At 47.9% G+C, this 19,813-nt stretch overlaps 1 long non-coding RNA gene across 2 annotated transcripts in view; it reads left to right on the plus strand.

Annotated features, from left to right (window-relative positions):
* LOC122237449 overlaps window positions 1-19,813 on the plus strand; it is a 137,299-nt gene that overhangs the window by 102,120 nt on the left and 15,366 nt on the right. The window contains exons 2-3 of one of the 2 annotated variants that reach the window (XR_006216044.1): window positions 7,528-7,641; window positions 9,372-10,829. This is a non-coding gene — a long non-coding RNA (uncharacterized LOC122237449). Of the gene's footprint in view, window positions 1-7,527; window positions 7,668-9,371; window positions 10,830-19,813 lie in introns of those variants that run through there. The other variant, XR_006216043.1, reaches the window with a different exon arrangement.

The following is a 19,813-nucleotide window of genomic DNA, read 5'->3' on the forward strand; positions in this document are numbered from 1 at the left end:
TGTCCTGGGAGTGGGGAGGACATTAATGCATTATGAGGGACTTGAGGCCCGCTCCGCCTTTGCACACCCCTTCGTAACAAGCCATCAGCAATTCTGTGTGATTCGCGTCAATTGTGAGAAAGTCGTCGGACAGTTACTAAAGAACTGCTTTTACTCTAGCCCACATCTTTCACTGAATTTTACGATAAGTTATGCCACCATCCAGACGAGGAATCCCAGTTATTTGGAGACAGAAGCATTCCCGTACTCCCCCTTGGAGCTCCACCAACACCCAGCATTGGTGTAGTTCTACTACACCAACTACTACTACTGCGTGTAGTTCACTTTTACAGCAGTGAATGTGGACCTTTGCTTTTCAGCTCATTCGGTCCACTCAATCAACACTTAGTGATTGCTGCCAGAAACGTAATCAAAGAATTTCAGACCTTAAAGGGCCCTTGGACATCCAGCATTCACGCAACTCGTTAGAGGGATGAAGACACTGAGGACTTGAAATGTTAAATGAGTTGCCCCAAATTACCAGGTGGCATGTCTTGTCAGGTAGAGGTCACCCAGATGTCTACAGTCTAAGAAACAGAGTGATTGTGGAGGGTTTGCCCATGTCTTCAGAGGTAGTCCAGTCGCTTGTTGGTGGCTGCTCTTCTCTGTTATTTAGGGGGTGGTGCTGGGCGTGTTGTGGGCATCTGCCCCTTGGTGATGGACTGCACTACTCACTGGCTCATAGCCTGGAGCATTAACGGTGGGGGCACTGCTGGATCAGGGCAGAATCACCTCGTGGTGTTTAGTGGGCCATTTCCAGACCTTTACTAGCTGCTGGGGATTAGGGGGTGCTAGAAGGATGATTCAGATGTGGTTCTTGCCAGCTTGAAACTCAAAATCAATTGGTGAAATAGCATAAGAACAAGAAACAGGACAAGAAAAGAGTGAAATGATCATAGAAGGCAGTTTCAGAATGGCCCAGTTTCCAGGTTCTTGCTCTCATGATCGTAGGGCAGGGTCCCTGAAACCTCGGCCAGGGTCCAGTTTTGCTTATTCTCCACTGAGAACCATTTGGGACCCTTGTGATAATTTGCCATTAAAAAGAGAAGGAGTTGAGGTTTCCATCCTGAAAATAAAGGAGGAGGAAACATCACGAAAGATCCAGGAAGCACTATTTGCCAGCCAGGAAAGTTGGGAATTACGAACCAGAGAGTGCCGTTAGGGTATGCTCCAGAATTCATCACGGTGGACTGCATTTTCTACGGAGAGAAAAGGGAGAGTAGGAAAACACTAGTTTGTGGCCCTGTTGCACAGGCCAAGGGGGTCTGTGAGCTATGCATCATGTCCTCGGTGGAATAAATGTTGGGGCCAGATTGATTTTGGATGGACTATCCCTTTGGAAATCGAAAATCGACTTGTGAATTCACCTTTCACTGAATCTCTTAGAAGCAGAAAACATAGCTTCTTGGTGATCTGGGGTAGGTGTATGTTACCAAGGATATCCAAAAAGAGCCATCCCGCTCATGACAGGACATATGGCGGTTTCTGCGTAGGGGAGAAGAGACATTCACACTCATGTCACTAGAGTGATCCTTGTTGGACCACGTGGTTTATTATGACTACGTTCCCATAAGCAACTTAGAATTAGACACAGAACCAAGCCAGATCACCAAAAGATAATCGCAAGTACCTCCTGAAAAATGAAGCACTTGTAAGACTGTACCCATTCAAAGGAATCTTTGTATTGCCTACAATCCTTTGCCCAGGCTCTAGCACATAGTAAGCTCATACTAAATGCCAGAGGAATGGGTGGAAAAAAATGAATGATGATGGTAAAAAGGAGATGTAGAAACACATCAGGTTTATGTCTTTGACTCTGTATGAACATGCATAAATAAGAAAATGACTCCATTTACAGAGTTAGAAAATAACTACTCAGGATAATATTTCTCCATGGATGTATTGGGATTCCACATCAGAGGCTGGATACGTCATCTGATGTGGCCCTCAGAGCAGAGTAGATACTTCTGTCCCCATTTTATAGAAGCTGGTGCTTAGATACACTGAATGACTGCAATAGATGTATGCCTTAGGAAGTACATGCTCATTGATTGTAACAAAGGTGCTCTATTGGGGACGTGGATGGGGGAGACTATGTGAGTGTAGGGGCAGGGAGGGCATGGGAAATCTCTGTGCCTTCCTCTGAGTTTTTCTGTGGATGTAAAACTGATCTACAAAGTAAGGTGTCCATTAAAAACATATATTGAGTGAATAAACAAGTGACCTGCACATGATAGAGTAGACAAAACTTTGCTCTCCTGATTCCTGTTTAGTACCCCGATTTAAGGTCACTCCCGGTTTAAGACTAACCAGGAACGCATTTCTGATCTACAACCTGCCCCTCTGGGTTTTGGCTGCGGAATCACAATAAGGATACATCCTTATCCTCATTCGGTAGGCTGTTTCTGCACAGGTGCGCATCACTGTGGTCCGTGCTAGAGTGTGAGTTTCTGGAAGGCAAGGCTAAGCTACCTGTTCCTTCTTTTGTTCTTCCTTCTTGCCTTCTATTTGTCTCTCTTGTCCCGCTGGATCATGAGGAGGCACTTGTCTCTGGGTCTCTCATTGTATCATGATCTACTCACAGACTGGGGCTGTGTCGCACTCAACTCTCTACGCCTTCTTCCAGTGTGGTGCTTTGGGTATTAAGGGCTCAAAAATTGTTCACTGCAGAAAAATTATGACCGTTTACCTGCCTTTGTCTGTCACATATAGAATAGAGTCCAACTCGATTCTTTTTGATGATGATGATGATGATGATGACAAGAAGTTAACAATACGAAAAATTCTTGGCTTACTGTCATGCCCTCAAACAAAAGATTACTTAATTGTATGAAGGAAGCCTTTTCCTTTGAGAACCTGCGAAGAAGTGCTTCATGTGTGTCATAAAATACTCCAGATGCTGATGTGCCTCAGTCCCTCAGTGTGGTATGGCGGTAGTGACATTAATGGGAGAAGTGACATTAATAATTTGCATCCCAACTGGCACTGGTTAGGTGTTTCTAACTTGATTCAGGGGGCATTTTCTTCTGCTCACCATTCTGAACCACATGCCTCCAGAAGGCTAAATCCCTTTTTGACTTGGTGTTTATTGGTATCATGTCTGGTGAGCAAAGTATCATGAACACGTCTGGAGCTGGTTACATTAGTTATTGCCTAATGTAAGAGAAAGGGGACAGTCGTAGCACAATAAGGTCTGGCTCCTGTTGCGTAGAAAGCTTAGGCTGTAGTCCAAGAGTCGGAGGTCTTCTCAAGGTGAAGGTCCACCAAAGTAAAGGGCACGGGTCAGAATTAGAAATCGTCGACACAAAGTCCAGGACATTTCTCGGTGGTGTTGAGGAACCAAGACAGATAAGGGGGAAAGATCAGGCAACTGTTTGTTAGTAATATTTCAGAGAGTGAAAGCAGTATTAGACACATCAGGTGAGATACTTGCTTCAAAAATAGAGGTTAATTTATTTGGTGAGTCAAAAGATGAGGTAGGATGTCATCACATGAGAAGATTAAATAATGTTCACTGGAGAAAAAAAAAAGGTACGTTTAATTCCAGAGAGTTCAACTTTTGGAAGTATTTTGCGACTGGATTAAAAACTAACTTCAGTAACTGCCTGGCCAGCTCTTTATCTCCCCCCCCCCCCACCTTTTTTTTTTTTTTTTGAAAAAAAAAATCCAAGTTTCCTCTTAATCGAGTTGGAACAATCCTAGTGGAATTTGTCCGAGGCTCTGTAAGTCCCTAACATTCCATCTTGCCATGTCTCATAAACACATAAAAGACTATTGTTGCACAGAGTTAGGTTTTTAATAATGTTTCAACTCCTTTACCTCTGGAGTCCACTTAAAGCCATCCTCTGCTGGGAAGCCGATCGCAAATATCAGAGCTTTTTTTTTTCTTTTTCTTTTTTTTTTTTTTTTTTTGTGAGAACAAAGAGGTAGTCTTTCTTGCAGAGAACAATTCTACACTGGCAGAGAGCTGTGCTAGATGACCTAATAGGTCTTTTCTATCTCTAATTTCTGTGATTCTATGAAAATCATCACCCACTATAAGAAACAGATGTTGCCTGGTAGACAATGGCTGTGAGGACCCAGCTTCCCCCATCAGCCCCTTTCCGATGTGTAGGTTGCCACCTCTCCGCCCCCGCCCCCCACTTCTCTGCTCTGTGGCAGCTGATGAGATATTTATATCCTTCTTCCTCAGCCTGCCAATTATAATTATCAATATCTGCACTGATAAAAAAAGAGGCATCATCTGAGTTGTGCACAGTATGTGATAAGCCAAGTTTGAGCGGAACACGAGAATAGTTTCTTCCAATTAGGAACAAGAGAGAGGTGCATGTGCTCACGTGGCCACAAGAGAGCTCTCTGCCCGCCCCCCTCCCACCCCCCAGCACCTTGGTAGGCAGCCGTGGAGGTGGAGATGCCCTTAGGAGTGGCTGTTGCTTGAGACAATGCCGTCTGTACTGTAGAGAGTTAGAGCGTCGTTTGGAATATAATAAACAAAAGTGAAATCTTACACGAGGCAGCGCGGCTTAGTAATTGCCGTTTCGGAGCTCACGTCTCCGCAGTTATGTGCTCAGCACTTCATCTCCAGCTGCAGCACGATTTTTGCCAAATATAGATAAATGAAGTTAAAGTTATTGGCAACCGCTAGTTCTGTGTCCCTGTTTGGAGTTTATAGGTTTCATAGGAATGGCCTTACTTTCTTTCCGCAGCAGACAGTCGTTCTTCTGAAGCGAGAACTTTTTTCATGGTGTGGCCTGTAGGGCATTCTGACCGAGGCAGGAAATTCTATCAGAGATACATGGGCAGCTGGAGGAAGCGTTCTGTCCGGGCTGTGGATCAGTTGAAATTTAGAGGTGGGGGAGGGGGGAGGCAGACACCTAACTCAACCAGCGCATTTTAGGGGTTTCCGTACCTTAGCGGAATTTTAATAAAGCATCTGCAGACACCCCTTTCATCATGGACTGCCTTACAGCGGCGATGGATGCCTCTGTCCCAATCTACAATTTCTCTGAGACTCCCCATCAGAGAGAAGCGACCGTCGTCGTCGTCTGAATAACAGTGTTTGGTTCCAGTCTTTTACTTCTGTGACATTTGAGGCTATAGAGTTTCCTGTTAGAGGAGCAGGAATCCTAGCGGTAAGAATTAAAGGTGGTCTTAGAGGCGGATTCAACCTTCCATAGGGTGCAACTCCCTTCCACGCTGGATGGGCCCTGCCCTCTTTTTAATCCTCTTCGGTGGACATACAGCTTAGTCTCCCAAGAGGCTTTCGCTCTCATTATCTACTCTCATTAGGGTGAAATATTTATTTGGCACTTTTTTAGTAGAGGCTAGCGGTCAGCCACATGCCTCCTGTAAGGCTCTCTCCTCCATCCAAAGCACGTCAGTTCTCTGTTATCTTACGGTGGCTTCATTTCAGGCTCCCTGTTAGTCTGGTGAATTTGCTGCTTTGGAGAAAATCATTTCTAGAACCTTACATAGCTGCAAAATAGGACAAGAAGACATATTTTGGAAGGACACCACCATGTGAGTTCAAGTCAGTTGCATTTGCACACACGCCTCACGCACAGGCTCATGCGCACACACACGCGTGCACACACACACACACACACACACGCACACAGTCTCAACAGTCTTGGCCATTAACTGTCCTGAAGCTACTTGGTTAGGTTCATGCAGTGAATTTCCTGTCCCTGTGCATTGCGCTTGTACTCAGAGCAAGGCCGCTCTCACGTCTGTCTGTGAGCTGAGCCCTCTGTGTGAGTCACGCATTAGTCTCCCTCTCTCCTCCTCTGTCCTCTTTTACTTCCTTCTTATTTTCTTTTCCATGAGTGAGTTAAGCCCATTTAAAAGATTCATAGACTTCAGCAATGAGAAAATAATTTAAATATTTTAAAGCATATCCTTTTCAGTTCACCCAGTATTATTGATCACCTCTATCAGAAATCACTTTAGGAAACACCTTTCCTGTTTATTGTCCTTCTACCAAATCTCAGGACCGTGCAACCCCACCTGTCTTGAGCCCTCTGCCCACAGAGTTGGGAGAACTGGCATCTGTGGCCCATGGAAGGTCCATCATCACACTGTCACGCTGGATTATAAACACACTTCTTTAGATAGCTCTGCCCTCCAAACTGGGTAATGGCCACTTTTAATTCATTTTTACATTCTAACTCATAGCACTCTAGTGACTCTTGCCAAGACGGTCCTCAGGAAATAGTCACTGAATGAAGGGGTGTGTTAACAACAGAGATGATCTGGGGGGACTGGCACCAAAATAAAGGGAGGGAGCACCTCCAAATGAAGCTTACAAAGAGAGAAGGGCGCTTTAGTGACAGTCTCTGATGTATGGAGATGTCTGCCAGCATCCCCAGCAGCCTGGCCCCAGCCCAGTGTTGTGGAGGGACCAGAGCCTAGCAGGCCGTGTGCCTTGAGGTGGGATTCTGGGAAGCCCGCTGAAAGGCACACGCTGTTGGAAGGCGTTGCTAAGGGGCTCCTTTGCGAGCTTTGGCTGGTTGGGGTTGGATTTGTGCCTCACTGCCCGGAGCTGGAGCCACCCTGTCACCTGAAGATGTGCCAGGACCTGCTACTGCCCTCTTCTCCCTTTGAGAAAAAGTGTTGGAGGGTTGGAGGCTGGGGTGGCCTCCACTGCTCCTCTGAGCCCAAGGGGGTGACGGTGTGTTTTCTACGCACAGCACAGGAGTTCTAAGTTACGTCATTTGAACATGAAGAAGATGTTCCCTGGAGGAAGGACCTTTAGGAATTCTATGCTTGTACCTCGGAAGGACTTTACGGAAATAAATAACCGTTTGTCCTGGGTCCTAAACAGGCAGAGAGGCCAGATCTGTGAGCATCTTTTCTCTAGAATGTTTTATGATTCTGAAGGGATCCAAGTGAGTTGCGGCAAGGTAGCTCTGAACTGGCCTGGCCAGGCTCCCCACCAGCTCTAGACCAGCAGGGTCCCCACCGGCTTTGACCTTTAGGCTAGTCTATGATCGTTCTTGAGTGTAGGGCCTCTTGTCTTAAGCTGTGCTTTTCTTGGCTCATTTAGGCCCACAGCTACCATTAGCTTTTTATTTTTTTTTAGTTTAGTAAAATTTACATAACATAAAATTAGCTATTAACCGTCTTAAAGTGGCATTTAGTGCATTCACAGTGTTGTAAGACCACCACCTCTATCTAGTTCCGGGACATTCTTCACAGCAGAAAAGGACACGCTGCCCCCGCAGAGGCTTTACTCCTCACGCCCTTCCCCAGCCCCCATCCCCCCCCCCCGCCCCCGCAGCCTGCAGCCCTTGTCACGAGGCTGTCCACTTTTGCATGTTAACATGGTGAGTGTTGGAAACAGTTCCTTTCAGTCCTTATTTTATTTGCAGAAGTGTATTAAACACACTTTATGCCGGGCCCTGCACTAAGCATTTAATATCCATTAGCTAATTTAATCCTAAACAGGAAGACTCTCAAACAGTTACCATTTTTATTCCTACTTTGCAGGCGAAGAGACAGCGGCACAGAGCAGTCAAGTAATTTCCCAGTATCGCACAGTGAGGACGCAGACACACGCCCTGCACTTCCTGACTGTCCCCGCTGCCACCGCTGGAGTGACAGGTCTGCTTTCTCTCCTCCACGGCCACGTGAGCCTTTTTATTTGTTTCTTTCTTGTTCTGGTTTTGTTCTGTTGCTTCGCCGGCATTGGGCGCCAGGAGAAAGATCCAGTGTTAATATCTGTGTGGTAACTTTCCACTTTCCATGACTATCTCAGACTGGCTGAAGATAGGACAGCTGTTTCCTGGATCACAAGTCTTTGGGCTTCATCCTGACCTCTTTGGACAAACATGGTTTAGGTAGAAGTCCAAATGCTTCACGACATTCTTTTGGAAATTGAGCAAAGCTGGAAGTTTTGTCACTGAGAAACAACCAAAGTTCATGACCAAAGAGCAATGTGTTTGCTGAACTCAGGGAAAATGATTTTAAGTTATAAACTTTGATGTAATTGTAACCCTTGCCCCCAAATGATGGGGCACAAGAAAATGCCATAGACCCAGGTTGAAAAGGTAAAAATGTTCTGTGTGTGTGTGTGTGTGTGTGTGTGTGTGTGTGTGTGTGTGTATAAATATCACATATTTTATGTATTTTAATTTTACTATAAAATACACATATAAGCCCCTGATGTGGGGCGTGAACCCATGATTCATGACATCGTGACCTGAGCTGAAGTCGAATGCTTAACACACTGAGCCACCCAGGCACCCCCAAATGTAGCTTTTAGAATGATGTATATAGAATCATTGAAAATGACTGTGGTCACGGGTGGGGCTTGGATTTTGTTCGTTGTTTGCCTCTGGGGCAGGCAGTGGGTGAGTCTCATGGTCTGTGTGAGTCAGCACCTGGGTGACAGCAAGCTCTTGGGTTTGTGTCCCATTTGAGGCCCCTGAGCGGATAAAGGTAACCATCATCCTGTGTGTTCACAAGACCCAGGAAGGCAGCGCTATCACCCCCATTTTGCAGAGGGGAAAACCGAGGCCTAGCATGCCTAGTCAGGAGGTTTTAGCGTGGAGTCTGGTTTCATTGCTGGCACTGGGAACAGAGATGTCGCTCTCCCTTATTACTATGCAGCTTCCTTCCATTTAGATAAGCAAAACTCAGGAAATGAACACAGAATCTGCTGCTGGATTCTCTGTTTTGTTGCCATGGACAGAACTGAGAGGGGTCCTGTGGTCTTTCCTCTGCCATAGGTGTCTCTCCAGCCACGCTGGCCTCTGTGCCTGTGGAGGATGGTGCACAGGGGCTGGGCTTCAAACAGACACGGGCTTTAACTGATCCCGTAAACCCATCTGCTTCCTTATGCTGTTTTTTTTTTTTTTTTTAATGTTTGTTTTTGAGAGACAGAGAGAGAGAGGGAGAGAGTACACGCAAGGTAGGAGCAGAGAGAGAGGGAGACAGAGAATCAGAAGCAGGCTCCAGGCTCCGAGCTGTCAGCACAGAGCCTGATGCGGGGCTCGAACCCACGAACTGCGAGATCATGACCTGAGCCGAAGTCGGAGGCTTAACCGACTGAGCCACCCAGGAGCCCCTGTTTTTGCATTAGTAGGAAAAGGAAATGTCAAGTCCGATTTTGTGACGTGGGGCTTTCCTTTTCACTTTGTGATGAAAAGAGTGGAAATGGAATTCTACACCATCTCAAGGAAGCATAGCCGTATAATTTTGGTGAGAGCACACCCTGGTTTGGTGAGATAGTGTATGTGGCCTGGCAGGAGCAGCTCCTCAGCTCAAATACCCGGTATGAGTTCACGGCTTGGTGTCATCAGCTGTGAGGACACTGTGCCTGTCATCCTCAGTTCGGCAGGAAGTCCGTGCCCAAGGTTCCAGGTGGAAATGAACTTGACGAAATGCAGAGGAGAAAGCACAGCAAGAGAGAGAGCCCAGGAGTTCACTTGCCCCTCATGTGCTACCAGTAGGAGAGGAATGGAGCCCCGTCAAGTGTGAAACTCCCCGCACAGAATGGGGTGTGTGGGTCACACGGCAAGTACCGCTAACTTCCTCTGCCCCGCTGACGCGTGGGGCTGATCCAGGTAAGGCCAGGATGACAGGTACACGTGGCTTGACGTGACGAGTCTCATCGCCTGGTAGTGCGCGCAGGGAGAGCACCGAGGGACGGGATTCTGAGTCTGAGACCTCGGTGGGAGCGCTCTCGGTGGGCGAGACGGCCTGGACGTGGGCCGTGCGTAAGCAAGGGTTCAGAGGCAGCGTGCGACACGCGTGGGTGTCCGGGTGACGGAGAAGGGTGAAAATGTGTATTCTTTATGAAGTCCTATGAAAAGCGCACACTGGACGTTTCCCAGTGGGCTTTCTGTCCAGGGTTATTCAGGGGCACAGCATTTCCTGTTAGCAGATACCCATCTTGATTTGGATGTAGAGATAATCCCCAGAAGAAATATGGATTGGGGTGCAACTGGATAGACGGACGTTCTGCCTTCTCTCTGACAGTATTTGCCTCTTCAGAGTGACAGACTGACAACAGATGTTTGGCTCATTGAGATACTTACTTTTACCCAAGATACCAGAGGCCCTTCTTTTTTTTTTTTTTTGTTTGTTTGTTTGGTGTGTTTGTTTCAATAAGTCCTAAATTATCAGGGTCGTTGTCTCATGATTCACTACTCTGCTTTTCATGTTTCAACGTGGTCCAGTGGTAAAAGAAAAGCTTACCGAATCCCGCTTTCCTAGTTCTTTCCTCCCATTGCCCATCGGTGGAAGAATAAAAGAGAAAGACTGGTTTCAGTCCTGGCTGGTACCTGAGCTCTGCACTAAACTTGGCTGATGGGGGCTCCGGCTTTGTTCATGGATAATCAGCAGTCACATCTGGATTCATATATTTACCTAAACGTAGACAAACCCAAATTATCTTGGATCTGCCTGATGTATTTCCATCCGATGCTGTATTTTTTTCCCTAAATATCTCGCCCCACCATCTCACGCCTCCACGTTTCTCTTTCCTCCAAAGACTTAACAACAAAAATATGTGCTGCTTTCGCCCCAACATTCTCCACCCCGGCAGTGAGTGTAAGGGTTTAGGAAATACACTGTTGTTTTTTTTTTTTTTCTTTAAAGTGATTTCATGCAAATTCGTGAATACGTGTGACTGCAGAATATCAGGACATTTAACACAGTGATACCTTCGACATGGCATGTTTTGACTTCTTCCTTTTAAACGAAGCCTGAAAAAGATCGTCTCCGCACCAAATAAGGGGCCGCCTTCAGGCTCACACGTGCACCCCCACTCCTGCGTTCCACCCCGCCCCGCCCTCCCATTTTTTTTTTTTATTAGAAAACACTTGAAACTTATCATGTGCAGCAGATGGGAGTAGAAAATGCAACTCGAAGACAGTTATATAAATATATCCTTGATGTCTGTTTTGCTTTTCAATTTGCAACAGAAAGTACAAAGGTAGAGCGGCGCGCCAGCAAGGGCTGCCTGTGTCTCTTGACATCCATTCCAGATGTTGGCTAGACTTCGTGGAGCCAGGCTTATGGCGCTGGGGCTGGAGTCCCGGCCTCCTCCTCCAGGTGCGATGCCTCATGCTGATCCCCCCACATGCTCGCCGGCCTTGTCCAAACACTTTCAACTCCGGGACCAGCCTCCTGACCCTAATTTACCTTCCCCGATTCCTGGCGCTCGGCGGTGGGGTGGGGGAGGGTGGAGGGCGGTCTAGAGACAGGATCGCCGGCCCTTGCTTACCACCTTGCCTCTTCAAAAATGAGAACCTTGAAAACGGAAAAAAAAAATAAAAAATCCGAAAGAAAAAAAAGGGGGAAACAAGGGGGAAAAAAAAAGAACCCTGATGCTGTTTTGCTAACGCTGTTTGTGAGCCTGCCTGAGGCTCCTGGTGCCTGGTCTTTGCTGTGTTTTGTGAGACGCTGGGGCTGTTGACCCCCAGGCCTGGCAGAGGGCCGATGGTGGCTGTCTGTTTGTACATGCTTGTAAAGGATTTTACACCGTAATATGTTAACTTCCTGATTAAACAGTGCTAAGCACAGAAGTGTATCATAAATCTCGCAGGCACCGAGTTCATTTATCTGAACGCAGGTTACTGTCTGGTGCGGGTAAACAAATGACAGGGGCATTTATTACGATGTGTGGCACCACAGAGTAGTGCTATTAATAACCTGTGCCCTGTGTCCCGTCATCCCAGAGATCCCCTTGTCTTTGAGCAAGCCAGCGGCCTTGTCTCTCTCAGTTCAGGCTAGGGCAGTGCTCTTGAGGAGTTTGTACGAAGAATTCCAGGTGAGAGATTATTGGGTAAAATCAAGAATTACCAACTGGCCCCCTGCCGTCTCCCGTGCTGGGCAGTTCAGGACACTAAAGGTGGCCAGTATTGAATGAGTTGGGGTGTCTCAGTTCTGTACAGAGTTCTGTAACTGGGAAATGTTTAAGGACACAGCCGTTCCAGGGGGAGTATTAGGAATGACAGACGGGTTGAAAGTTGGGGAGAGAAATGGGGGCACCGGGTCTGGGGGGGGCCTGTATTTCTCCCTGGGGCCTTTAGAAGCAGGAAATGAACTGCGTTAGGCATTATTAGCACGAATGGGTCTATTCCTCTGTGTCAGTGACAGAAAACAAACCCTGGCGGATTATCTTGCCTTTCTGTCTGCTTCCTCACAACAAAAGGAACCCGCCTTAATGGGACATATCTTTACTATTTGAATCGTGTGTGTGTGTGTGTGTGTGTGTGTGTGTGTGCGCGCGCGCATGCGTGTTGGTGGCGGGGGGGGGGCAGAAATAGAACAACCTATGGTTGGGAAAATCGGGGGAAAATGTCTGAATTCGTACTTGCTGTGTTGCTTTGGAATTCCAATTCCCAATTATATGTGTTAATTAGGTAAAGTAAATGTTGGTCCGATGAAAAGTTGCTAGGTTATCATTCATTCTTCCGTGAACTAGCTTGACTGCCATTGGGCATATCATTTAATTTAAACTTGATTTTTTTTCACCTTTAAAATGTGGAATAAGGGTTACCTTGAGCTTTAAATAAGATTTTTTTTTAAGTGAGAGAGTCTAGCAGAACGTTAGACAGAAAATGTTTTTACTACATTTCAGAAGTGCAGAATTCAGCAGAAAGAAGGCTGTATCTCAGATGCTTTGGTGGGAAAATCCAAAGTACTCTGCTAGAAGAGTCTTACCTGTCAGATTTATTTTCAACAAACAAGTTTGGAGTTTGACGTGCAGAGCGGGTGTACGAGGCAAGCGTCCCATACACGTGGGACACAGAGATAGATGAACAAGTCATGACCTGTCCTTGGGGATCATCTTCTAAAGGGGAGCAGACCTCGGACACAGTTTGGGCCGAACGGACTTCCTTGTCTGGCCCCACCGTGGGCCCCAGGAGGAGGCCTGTGGCTCGTGGAAGAGGAGGGAATACAGAAGGACGAGTGGGTCTCAGCAGCATCCTAGGTCAGGCAGCAGCCTGGTCTTCCAGGAGACATCTTTGGTTATCTTCTTCAAATAAAATGCCGCCGGGTGGGGCGCACTTTCATGGCCTGCCACCCGCCCCCCCCGCCCGACTTCCTCCCTCACGTTCTACCCTCACGTCCCGTGTCCTGCCAGCAACTGCCAGCTTCTCTAAGCTGGCTCCGTCTTCTTCCCCCCCCGCCCGCTCTTGCCCAGGATCGATTTGCCTCCATTCTACAGCTGGTCAGATCTTATTTTCTCCCCCAGGATTCCAGCTCAAAGGTCTCTGTGAAGTGTTTTCCAGCTCCTGGGTTCCGATTAATCATCCCCACCCCCCTGCTCCCCAGCCTTGCATGTGCAGTGTTTTACGTGTCCTTTGAAAATGCAGCTGTCTCAGAGGATGGGCAGGCCGGGGGCCCTGTCTCCCTCTGCTCCACATCCTTGGCAACAAAGAGGTGTTTCAGAGAGGGCTGTTGAAGAGCGGGATGAGCGGTTCCTCTTGGGCTCTTTCTTCGTCCAGGTCCAAGTGGTGCACGCCTTTCCCACCTGGCCTCACGGGCCCTTCCTGACAGTGCTGCCGGGGAGGCGGTGGCACATTTTGGGGCAAAAAACTGAAGTTTAAAGAGATTTCTTAACATGTTCAGGATCACCCAAACAGTGTTACGATGGAAACAGGATCTGAACCCAGGTGTTTTTGATTCCAGAGCCCTTGATTGGACGTGGTTCTGTGGGAAAAACCCACAGCCAGGCCTGGCAGGAGCAGCTGGTCTCTGGCCGGGGCTGGTGCTTTAAGCAGGTGGCCCCGGCGTGTGGCTCCCTGCTGCGTACACTAGGGTTCCTGTGAAATCGAGTGGAATCGGCCATGGTCCACGGCTCCTTAGCCTCTTGGTGGTGACACAGGACTGTGCGGGAGTGCGGAGTGAGCACGATGGGGTAAGACAGCAGGCCTGAGTACCTCACTCACCAGCCTGTGCCTTACAGGGTTGCGATGACCCACATATGGCAGGTATGACAGAGCTGGACGTGCGGGAGTGATAGGAGCACTATTTGGAGTCTTATAATAATACTGACTATTTAGCTTTTGCCCTGGGATTGCCCAGGAGATGCTTTTATGAGCACTAACAATTTCCACTGACTTCCAAAAGGAAAGGAGTAAAGATTGTCAAGGGTAATTCAAACGTGGTGCTCTTAGAAGCTATTGGACTCAAGTTCACCCAACAGCTGGTTGTCAGGGAAAAATATTCTAGAGCCAGGTAGGCAAAATTATGACCAAATCCAGGGCTTGGCCTGTTTTTGTACAAGCCATGAGCTAAGACGGCTTTAACATTTTTAAAGTGTTGTAAAAAAAAATACTTTTTAAAGGGTAGAGCGCAACAGGAGAAGACTGTGAGACAGGGTCGTATGTGGCTGGCCAAGCCCGAGGTACTCCTGTCTGAACAAGTCTGCTGACCTCTTTCGTAGAGCGCTGTGTTTCCCAGTGCATTCCACAGCTATAGGTGTGAAGGCTCCACGCCCAGGGAGTCTGGGATTCGCTGGACTAATGCGCTGCAAGGCCCCGAAGAGCCCGTAAACCTCCGAATTTATTTGATCTACGAGCTTCTCCTCAGGATCACCTAGAGGACATGTGTCCCAAGACTGTAGTTTGAGAAACGCTGATGTACGGATGTTAGCACAAAGGCCTCTCCACCAGTAAAAGTCTAAAAAAGGACAGGCAGAAGTCACAACTGACAGCCAGTTTCTAAAGATGTCAGTCTGGTAGGTCTCATACAACCTGACATGTCCCAACTGAGTTTCATCTCTTACGGGCCAGTTAGTGTTTTCACTTTGCACCACGGTGGCAAAATTGAGATGGAAAAATTGTATTATTCTAGGCAGGTGGCTGAGAAGTATTCTAGAAGACCAGGACACGAGTCTTTTGCCCTCTCCGTCAGTCCCTGAGGTTTGCCCCCGGGACATGTGATGTTTGCACAGAAGGAAGTTCTAGACTAGAGCATACGTCAAGCCAAGTTGACTGGTTTGTTGAGCTCCCAGGCCACCAACAAACCTTGATTACTTATTTAATGAGCAGTCCTTAAAAGATCTGGCCAAGGTAGACTAAGTCCAGCCAGCGCTGAGCCAGGATTATAACAGGGTTCAACCTTCCTTCCTTTTGTTACTTCACACATCTACAGGCACCTATTATGGGATAGGCGTTGTGCTGAGTGCTGCTGGATACACATATAACCCAGAGATTTTTTTGCCCTCTAGAAACTCCTAGTTAATTCATGAAGTTGGTATTTATTAGGCACTGACTGTATGCCCTGAAGGAAAACACAGTAGCTCTGACTCTGGCCTTTATGGATCTCAGGATGGGCAGAGAGGACTGTGGAACAAGTAAAGTATCGTGAAGCTAAGTCCTGGGACCAGAGTGTTGGACCAAACAGTCCCCACCCTCTTGGAGGTCACAGCTCCGTGAAGAAGAAGGACTTGTGCGTTGAAAGCCACAGGGCAGGGTGGCTCTTACAGGAGGAGTACTAAAGGTTGCTGTGAGCCACAGTGTTGACCTGGGGGGTGGGGGGTCGGGTGCAGGTGAGGAACTGTTTAGCTGGAGAAGAACCTTTTGGAGGCTGGGGAAGATAACGTTCACAGAGAAAGGGAAGGACATTTCAGACAGAAGGAATACTGTCGTGAAAGCAGAGACCTGTGGGGAGAGCGTGGTGTGTTAGGGAAGGAGCCCGGACAGTGCGCGGTGGGAAGGGGCCTGAAGGGGTCTGTGGGCCGAACAAGGGGCCTGTCCTGATGCTGCATCGCTGGGGGCATCTCAGAGACTTAAAATACGTGAACGGTGACCAGTGCTACAGAAGCTGGACTGATTCTATGTGCTTCCTGCTGATTCGTCAGATTGGCTGAAATCTCCAAGCCCGCTACCTGGTGGTGAGGGAGTTTCTCCAGAACGGGCGAGGGTAGTTTCCTCGTATACACGTGTCAGGCCTCCAGCCGTTTGAGAAGAAGACAAGGGCATCGCTGAAACCCCGGGCCCCGGGTGTGACAGAAACTTTCAAAATTCAATTGTTTTAAATCTTTTCAGTGGAAATCTGCTGCTGCTTTCTCAAAAATTAGGAATGGGTGTGCTTTTGTAGAATGGCACAGATAAGAACTTGCTGATACAGTTATAATTTGGTTCTTAACGATGTGTTGGGTGATGCCTGGTCCTTGGCCAAAAGCTTCCGTTTTTCCATCAGGAAAAACTTGACGAGTTTCTGTCGAATCCGCTGTATCCCTCTTTTCAAAGTGCCGTCTTACGCAAATTCATCTCTTTTAAGAGTGAACGTTGGCCTGGGTCTTACTGAGGAGTTTGGCAGGAGCCCCTTCAGCTGAGTGGGGGACTTGAGTGTGCGTTTGGAGGAAAGATCGTGGCCTGAGCTGAAGTCGGACACTTAACCGACTGAGCCACCCAGCCTCCCCGATTATAATGATTTGAAACATTAAAGGGAACTTGGACATAATTTAGTCTGCTCCTTCAATTTATGAATGAAGTGTTTGAGGCCCATCGGGTGGAGAGGCTGAGACGAGATCGCCGGCGAGCAGGCCTGGACGGGGTCCCCGGGTCTGGCTCCAGGTGCCTGCTGTCCTTCTTCCCTGCGTGGTTCAACTCTACTGCCTTGTCTGTGAAAGGAGAATAGTACCACTGCCTGCCTTCCACACCGGTTGTTCGTAAAGTTAATAAGGTCGTGTGCAGAAGCCTATCGGGAACTGGAATTTCTAGCCCCTGTGGAGGTGACAGAGCAGAGGCCACGCACGCGTCCTTCTATCCCTTTTGTGCCTTTATCCCTCATTTACAATGGTTACTTACACGTTACGATACGGATGGTGTCTTGGTTATTCAGAAGCTTTAGATTATGTACTTACTTCTTAAACACCTGCTGGTGGCAAGTACTGTGCTTGGTACTTAGGACTCAGAGAAAGGGGTGGAGGCTAATACTCACTGAGTTTGTGTGTGTACTACTTGTCACGTCCTCCCTGAAACCACCGGGGCTTAGGCGTTTTGATTGCTAATCCACTACTGAATAAGCTGAGAAGCCGCAGACAAAGCAATGTGACCCCACCTGTAGAGAGAGAAGTGGTCGGTGGCTGTGTGTGTGACCCGGCGACTCTGACTCCAGAGTCACGGCCCTTCCCGTGGTCGGCTGCCGACTCCTGCCCGCGAGCGGCTTCGTCCTGAAGTCCAGGGTCAAGCCGAGGCGCACGGTAGTAGGTAGCGTTCACGGAGCGCTGGCTGCTGCGAGGCGCCCGTCGAGGCCCCGGACGGACGTGCAAGTGCCACCGCGTCCCGTCCTCACCAGCATCCCAGTGAGGACCTACTGTCACCAAAATGGCTTCACAGATGAAGAACCATAGGTGTCGGGGTGGGTGGCCTGTCCAGCCTCACCTGGGGACGCGGAACTGGGCAGTTTGCACAGGTGTGTTCTTCCTCCCACCGTGGCCATCCCGGGCTTCGTTCTGGCAAGAGAGATGAATGCCTGTGGGTGTTCGTCACACAGTAAGAACTTATTTTTAATTTCCCGTCGTAGCCCAGTGTGTGTGCACTCATACATGCATACACTTACACACCCATGCACATGCTCACACATGTACACACAGTGCACGCACACGCACACGCGTACACACACATAATGGCCGGACAAAAATTCGATGAGACGGTACTTGCCCTTACAGTGGTTCAGGGTTTCTCAGTCAGCGCTGTGGGCCTGAGGCTGGATCATTGTCCCATCGTGGGGCCGTCCTGTCGCTGTGAGGTGTTCAGTGGCACCCAGGGCCTCCCTGTCTCCAGACATCGCTAGCGCTCCCTGGAGGGAGGAAGACCCCTCTGGTGGAGAACTACTGATGTCGGTGACACACTCTTATATTTTCCATACTATTCTGTTCTGTTTATTAAAGGAGAAAAGCTGGTTGCAAACTACGAAATTTATCTCCTGATTCACAAATAGGCCTTGGTTTGCCATTTGGAAATCGCTACCATCGGACTGTGGGATTCGGGGGCGTTTTGTAAAGAGGGGGAGGTAGAAGACCGTGATTTCTAGAGGCAGTGTTGCGGGAATTCTGTAATTAACGAGATCGGTAGTAGACATTTGAAGATCCAAATATAGTATCCGGCAGGTCCTATTTAGGGGGACTGGGCCTTTCAGAATATGAAGACGGTAGGCTATTTAGGAGACACGGGAGATTGTTCGCAGATGACGTCTCCTCCGGAACGTCTGGGGAGGGATAAGACAGCCGGTAAGAATGTACTCAGTCCTCCCCAGGCTTCCCTGAAGAATCAGAACTCGGGTGCCGTCAGCATCTGGGAATGTAAAATGATAAAAGGGTTTTTTCCGTGAAGGATTTATTTGCAAATTCTACCCATAAACAAGACAAATGACTGTAAAGAAGTAAAACAAGTCAGTATAACCAGAAAAGCCTATGAACAGGAGGGTTTTGGCTTCTACTTAAAGGGAGGCCAGAACTGTACACAATTTTATTACGGCTCCAAGTCCAAAAGCAAGCTCAGTGTCAACAGTGAATTTGCGGGGCCTTCGTGAATGCTTCCGTGGTTTCGATGTCAGTGCGCGCTGAGCCCCATCACGAGCATCCGAGGGTGGCAGGCGGGGAACTAGAATGATGGTTTGGAATAATGCAGGTCTGAGTCAGAGCCCAGGTTCTATGCACTTGCTACAGGACCTCAGTCCAAATGCTTAGACCTCCAGTCTTCGTGTGTCTTGTCTTTAAAATAGGGATGCTAGTCTCTGTCTCAACTTTTAACTGCTGTGGGTATTGAAAGAAACAAGCCCTACAATGCCTGACACAGAGTATATATCCAGTAAATGCCATACAGATAAAAACCACCATTATTTTCATGGGTCGCAATGATGTTAAATACAATCCTGGGACAGTGGACCCTCTAGGTTGCTACAGGGAGAGGTGAGCTTCTGGAGGCCATGTTTTAAGTTGATGACCCCATGAGATTTGCCCAGAAACAGTAGCTGCTGAGCAGAACTCCTCTACACCTCCATGGTGAGAGGTGTCAGGCTTTCACGAAGCAGTCCCAGCGAAAGAACCTGGTGAATCACCACCGGGTCATGTTTGGGCAGCACCCTGTAGAGAAAGCACTTTTGTAAATGGGCTGTGAGTGCCTGCCGACTTAGCTACTCATCCACTTGAAGGGAAGTCGGGAGAGTGATTTTCACATTGTTGGGTTAGTCGTATATACTAGGTAGCCATTTGTATGAGGAATTCTGAATTTGCATCTTTTTTGGTGGTACCTGTGAAAAAGTCTGCCGTAAAAATTGGTGTCCGTCAAAACTAGCATCACATTAGATGCATGTCCGGCAAAAGAAGTGTACTGGTGGAAGTCACAGTGGTAGCTGACCGCTCGTGCACGCGTGCTCGCCCAACAACGTTGCTTAGAAACACCATGTTATCCAAGGGAAACTCAGGTCAGGTTGGAGCAGCTCCCAGACAGCCGGTTAGTAAAGATAATTTGCAATGGGAAAAAGTCTAATATCTGTGCCAGTAATCTCTCTTTTCTCTTGCTATAACTTTTTCATACTTAAGGAGCTCGTTTTGGATAAGGTGTGGTAGATGTGGTTGGTCCTTCCTTCGATGAGGTAGAAGGCTGAATGAGAGAATATCTATAGATACATTTTATAAGCTATAGAGCACTGTATGAATGTACAGTTTGTCGGAGTGACTAAGTAGATATGGAAGGTCGGGGAGAAAATGGTAAAATTTGGTTACTAAAAAAATGATGCATTCTAGAAATTTCTGGCAAGCACAGGTAGGAAAGGGACCCCAAAGAGTGACAGTTGTGTCCTCCAC

This window comes from Panthera tigris, chromosome A3 (assembly GCF_018350195.1).
Source record: "Panthera tigris isolate Pti1 chromosome A3, P.tigris_Pti1_mat1.1, whole genome shotgun sequence".
Classification (NCBI taxonomy): domain Eukaryota; kingdom Metazoa; phylum Chordata; class Mammalia; order Carnivora; family Felidae; genus Panthera; species Panthera tigris.